Genomic DNA, 5032 nt, shown 5'->3' with positions numbered 1-5032 from the left:
TTTAAATAATTTTTAAATTTAATTTTAAATATAAGGATCTTTCATCGTCGACTGTCTATAGTTGACATTCAATAAATAAATAAATAAATGAATACATATCAATTTAGATAACAATATTTATTTTATTTGTATTTGATTTTGTTAAAACCCCTGCTAAACTAAATAAATATGGCTCTGAAATTCTTAATTTTGCTGCTGAAGTAAAATTTTATTATTTTCGTTTTATTCATTTCAACGGCATTGTAAACGCAAGCGATGCAACTTCTTGGGCGGAACTCCGAATCAAACAAGCTAGACAAAAAAACAATTAAAAAATTAATAATAAAAAAATGCTGCCCACACTTACGTTCAATTAAATCAATCAATAATTAATGGCTATATAACACAAGTGCGAACTGCAACCAAACTGAGAATTGGTACCACCTGCGTAACTGGAATATATACTAGGCATAATATATATACAGTTATGTGTTAACTGTGTTTTGGTATTGTTATTGTAGAAATTGTAGAACAAACAAAAATGAAATTGTCGATATTCTTGCGCCAAATTGAAAAGAAAAAAAAAAAACGACTAGAAATTTTTGAGACTGAATAAATTGTGTTGTTATTCCGACTAAAACTTGAAGCGGACTGAATATTTCTAGGGAGCTAGAGCATAATGTGCAAATGTGAGACTAACTAGACAGTCTAGGCTAACTAGATGCCGAGATTTTAGAAACAATTAAATCAGTTTGATTTAGAGAAAATAATTTATTAATATAGCTTGCATAAAATAATGCCATCAACTTGCCTATATTTTGTTCCAGCTGGCAAATATACTTAGTTTTATATACATTTTTTTAATTAGACATTTAATATGCTATAAAAATTGTTATTAATGTTTAAAAATAGTTTAATATGAGCTCAAAGCAAGGTTAAGGGCTTCAGTCTTACTTTAAGCTCATATGAAACTAGTTGGATTAATAAATGTAATAAACTTTTATGGATTAATTGAGGTTGCCGCATTTTCAAGACTTTTATTTGCTATATTTTAAATTGAGCGCTACTACTTAATTGAAAAATGAGCCTCCAAATTCTGCGCTTTTGACAATGGCACTATTTTTCTCTCTGTGTACTATTTTTACTACTACTACTACTACTTATTGCGCTTGTCGTTCTCATTGCTGTTGTTGTTGTTGTTGTTAGTTAGTTGTCGTTTTCATGCTGTCATTAAAAACCCTTGTCAACTGCTAGCCACAAAGCATCACAGCCTCTGGACTACTGGACGCAAGGACTTCAGGACTCTCCACATACACCTGCATAATGAATTTTCATGCGCCTCGTAAGAGGGTTTTTGGTTCAGGCATTTAAATTAGCTTGCCACAGCAGCAGCAGCAGCAGAGGCAGTGGCAACCAACATGTAAATTTGCATTTTCGCTTTTAAGTGGCAAATCTCAAAAGATAAGAAAGTAAAGCTCCCAACCCCCATAAGCCCATATGCCCATATATACATATATATAAATATATATCTAGAGTGTACGCAACCCTTAGCACTCGTCCAGTTGCTGGCAGCCTTTTGGTTAATTGAATTGATGGATTTGCAGCTTGAGGAGCTAGGCACTTGCTTTATTATAGGACTTAACAGTGTGGGAGTTTAAAGGGGTAACGCATTTTACAAGAAGTAAACGCAACGCCATTTAAATTATGAAAAGTAAGCCATAAAATCTTATTTTTACTTCCGACTAAGTCCCCACCCACGTTTTCTCGACGAACGCCCGTGGGGTGTGCTCGCTGATAGCAAACCCCACACCCCACACCCCAACCCATTCGCTTTATGGGGTGCTGCGTTTAGTCAAAGGGTTGGGTGTCCTTGTGCCTGAATTGCGGCACATTTCGGATACAATTTTAATTATGGCAACCGTAAGCTTTTGGTTGTAAATATTTGAGAGTGCCCGATAACGTCGACGATTTTCATAAATAATATACACACAGCTCTTTAACAAAAAACCCCCAACCCTCAACCCCCACCCCAGTTGGTGCTACCAGCACGCTTGGCAGCTTGGCAGCTTGTGATTGCTCCATCAACAGTCCAAAAGCGAAGAGCGACGAGCTACGAAGCTTGAGCGGCTGAGTGCCAAGGCGGGCTTTGATAACGGCGCAGCGCGTAGGCGAATGTGTGTCTGTCTACACTGAGAGAATATCAATAAATTTTTGAAGACAATTTACAAAGCGCTTGCTGCATAAATCTAAAATTTCAACTAGAGTTCCAATATAGTTTGAAAAAAATAGCAATTAGCCTGTAAATTCATATAAATTTAGAAATGATTAAAAAATATTCAACAATTTTTCAACAATCCTATTCTATTGATCAAATATTATATTGGAAAATAAAATTTGGTGAAAGATTGTTTAAGAAATTGTAAGTTAAATAAATATATATTTAAGCAAATTCTTAGTAATTAGTAATAGTAAAATTTCTATAAATTTATTGCGCATTGGATGAAAGATTGTTGAAGAAATTTTTAGTTAAATATATATCTTTTAAGCAAATTCTTACTAATTAGTAACTACTAATATATATAAATATATTTAACTAAAATTGCTTCAACAATGTTTCAACAATCTTTTCACCAATGCGCACTAAATTTATAGAAATTATTTTCAAATAATATATTGCGTAACAATTAATGCCCTTAAAGTTAAAACTTAGTTTGCATTTTCATGTGTAGTCCCTAACCCCTTACTGCCGTTTTTGAGTGTGCCTATGGTTGGGGGGGTTCACCAACGCTTCAGGACACTCGCTTACGCACATTGCCTGTTATATTCTAAAGACAAAAGGATTTTGCTTGGTCTGTCATTGCGTGTGTTGCTTTATCAGGCGGCGGCTGTTTGCCTTGCCTGCTGATTAGACCGCACGCTCGCCTCCGCCTCCTGCTCCTGCTGCTTGCTTTGGAACAAGGCGCTACCCGCAGCAACATTAGCGCTACTCGTGACTCCTTTTTTGTATTGCTGATAAGCAACAAGGACAAGCAGCATAAGGCATATTAGCTTAACCCCTTCACACCAGCAGCAGCGCTTAACCCACTGAGGCCGCCGCCTTGCAAGTCTTTTATCTTAGCTCGTCTTGATTTTTGATTTTTGTATATATTACAACTGCTGCTGCTGCTGCTTCTTCTTATAGCTTGATGTATGAGCGCTTGCTCAAATGTTTTTTTTTTTTGTTTCAAGCCCGCATTTTCCAATGTAAACACCCACCCCCAGCCTCCCACCACGCTAACAAATGCCAGTTACCTCTTTCACATTTGGTTTGGGGTAGACAGTTTTTGACGAGGCACTTCTTAATTTATGATAAGGGTTTTTCCCAAAAATACCAAAAAATATTCCAAATGCGAAATACATTGCACACACGCCCACACGCCCTTTTTAGTGGGCGTTGACTGTTTGCTTAAACGAACCTACGGGCTGCGTGCTTAACCCATTTTTGGCTGGCAAGCGAGAGAGAGAGAGAACGTCCCGTTTTCACTTAATGAGCTGCAAAAGCATTTGAATTATTTTTTAACCCCGACGACATTGTGCCCTTGAGAACACACACACACACACACACATATACACGCATATGCTCATATGTCATTCCATCTACAGTGGAGCAAAGTTAGGCTGGGGGGACGACTGTTTGGACTTAAAGCGCGTAGCGAAAATTTGATTTAGGATTTTTAATTTTGTGCTACTCATATATTTTAATTATGCTGAGTAAAAAAGGATTTACAACACACACATACGTGCATGTGTGTATGTGTGTGTGTGCATGTTTGAGCTTGTCGTTTATCTTGCTTTTTTCGAAAATTAATTAAATTTGCACACATTTGCAGCTTGGCCTTTTTTTATGTATGTACATATATAATTTTTTTTTTAATATTATTATTGTTTTTGTTGCCCCGTCGCTCAGCAATTAAAAAGCTTTTACAGCAATCAAAGTTTTTGAAATGTGTGAACAGTTCTTGTATGCTAAGCCCCCCCCCGCCCCGCCAGCCAGCCCCCAAAGCTGAGCTAAAAAATAGCTAAAAATAAATTGAAATATAGCTAGTTGAATAACAATTGCTTTTGTAGCTAAAAGTTTGTACATTAAACTTTAGCTTACGATTAAATTTTTATAAATTTTATATTGGGAATGCAAACATATGAATTTGCTTTATCTTTAGCGTTTAGTACGCGCTTTGGGGCAACAATTTTTGTGGGCAGATTAGCAGCGCACCAAGTTGTTTATAGTTTGCCTGCATTTGCATACAACTCTGCCACGCCCCCGCCTCCCGCTTGGGCAGCCGTCAAGCTAATGGGCTGGCCACTCGAACCGGCGTATTCCCATGATAAAGTGTCCCAATGTTAAAGCGCCTGGGCCTGTCATTTCCATTGCCTTTGGCGCAAGCTGCGCAGGGGGGTGGGGGGGCATAACTTCTCCACGGTGGTTGGTCATGTCTTACGCTTAAGCGAATTATGAAGTGGCTGGCGCATAAAAATTTATTGCTACGAAATAAAAATCAGCGTAAAAGTCTGTCCAAAAAAAATATATATATATATGGCTAAGATGAAATCAGCATGTGAACAAAACAAAAATAAGAATTGTGGTTGAGTTGGAGTGACCTGCTACCCTTGCTGTGGCAGGGGCTGAGACTGCGGGTGCGGGGGGGCTAAACTGTCAGTACAGCCTTGGGATTTTTTTTGCTTCTCTGCCGCGGCCCCTTCAGCGCGACAAGAAATCCTTTAATCTTAACACACTATCATCATGATAACAATTGCTCACTTTAATAGGCAAATTTACTTTACCAAAGCCGTTTTTTTTTTTTTGTTGCTTTCCCTCTTTTTGTATGCACTCCACTCACTCACTCTTTTGTCCCCCCTCACTGTTGTGTTTAGGCAGAAGCAAGTCTTGATATACTCACTCTATTAGTGTTATCCTGAATCACTGTCCTGGCAGCTGGACACAAAGCAAAGAGAGTTTAGCTGCATACCCTGCAAGTGAAAAGCAAATCGAATTTGATATATTTATGCTATCGAT

General features: G+C 37.6%; 1 long non-coding RNA gene across 1 annotated transcript; it reads right to left on the bottom strand.

The window, feature by feature from the left end:
• Nucleotides 1-187: 187 nt before the first annotated feature.
• On the bottom strand, nt 188-561 carry LOC108606181. Its single transcript, XR_001915429.1, has 2 exons — nt 347-561; nt 188-291 (listed from the first exon to the last, which is right to left on the bottom strand). It is a non-coding gene; the product is annotated as an uncharacterized LOC108606181 (long non-coding RNA).
• Nucleotides 562-5032: the final 4471 nt, after the last annotated feature.

The sequence above is a fragment of the Drosophila busckii genome, chromosome X, assembly GCF_011750605.1.
Source record: "Drosophila busckii strain San Diego stock center, stock number 13000-0081.31 chromosome X, ASM1175060v1, whole genome shotgun sequence".
NCBI classification, from domain to species: Eukaryota; Metazoa; Arthropoda; class Insecta; order Diptera; family Drosophilidae; genus Drosophila; species Drosophila busckii.
The sequence above is the reverse complement of the archived record's forward strand: the minus strand, read 5'-3'. Positions and strand labels throughout refer to the sequence as shown.